Genomic DNA, 1317 nt, shown 5'->3' with positions numbered 1-1317 from the left:
CCTGGTTAGTTCAACCTCTCTTTTAACTCTTACCGGAATTTGGCCTTTCTTGTTCCCAAATGTCATTTTATCAAAATTAATTACACACTTCTTTATGGTAAATACTCCAACCATAATATGCATGGATCTTCAATGTCAGCCAAGTATACTTTGTGTCTGTCCTTCATGCCCATGAGCGCAATAGTTATCCAGATTGGTCCCCACAACCTTGCATAATGTCCTGTCACACCACAGAGTTTCTGTATGGTTTCTGGTACTTCTTTGTGATCCAGCACCTTGATACTCACAAGGGTTTGCTGAGATGCAAAGTCTATGACAAAGTTTCACTTTTGGCCATTCAGCTTTCCTGTCACATGGACACTATGTGTGCTTGGCATTTTACACCTAGCTGTTTGGACTTTCACTATGGGGGTTGGTGGGCGTCCCTCAGCACCAACCACTACTGGTCTCCCCAAGGCTGGCTTGTTGTTAGTATTCTTCTTACACTGGCTCCTCATATGTCCTTGCTCTCCACAGTTCCAACAATCTTTCTGGGTAGCAGCCTTTCCTGTCGTGGCTTCTTCCCTGTGTTGAAGTTTCCAGCATTGAGCTTTTTTGTGCCGAGGTTTGTTACAGTGCCAGCAAAGTCCCTCAAACCTCCCTGAAAGCTGACCTTTTCTGGCCTTGAATCCTGAGGACTATATCAACCTTGGTACCTCTGAGCTGGACATAACATAGGATTCGAATTCAAGAGCTCTGGCCATTGCATCCTGCATAGTAGAGGGGTGCGCTTGCTTCACTTGTATCTTTAGTTGTGGACTGTACAAGGCATCTACAAACTGATCCCTCAGCAACAGCTTGAGGACATTGGGTGGTGCAGTTGGGTAGGCCTTGTGTGACATACTTTCCAAGTCCTGTGCCTGCTTTTGCAGGCTCTCCCCTTTAGCACGGACTCTCGTCCTGAACCTAGCCCTGTAGACTTTGGACTGATTTTGAGTTCCATACCTGAGTTCTAGAGCAGCTACCAGTTCTCTATAGTTGTGCCTGTCGTCTGCTGACAACAGTCCAAGTATTTCCAGTGGTTGTCCCTTCAGGCTTTCTGCTCCTCAGTCCATCCATTCATTTCTGCCAGGAGCTCAAATTGTGCTCTATATGCTTCCCACGGTGCCTTCCCATCGAATTCCTGTAGCTTCCTTCATACTAGATCACCCCTATTGCTGACACTCGTGTCTGGAATGTGACATCTGACAGGACTGAAGATGTCTGCATTAGGGTTTAGCTGCAGGGTCTGGAAGTAGCTTCCTGTTGTCTGAAGCTGATTAGGTCCATGACTAATAT

This window comes from Limulus polyphemus, unplaced genomic scaffold (genome assembly GCF_000517525.1).
Source record: "Limulus polyphemus unplaced genomic scaffold, Limulus_polyphemus-2.1.2 Scaffold1189, whole genome shotgun sequence".
Classification (NCBI taxonomy): Eukaryota; Metazoa; Arthropoda; class Merostomata; order Xiphosura; family Limulidae; genus Limulus; species Limulus polyphemus.
The sequence above is the reverse complement of the archived record's forward strand: the minus strand, read 5'-3'. Positions refer to the sequence as shown.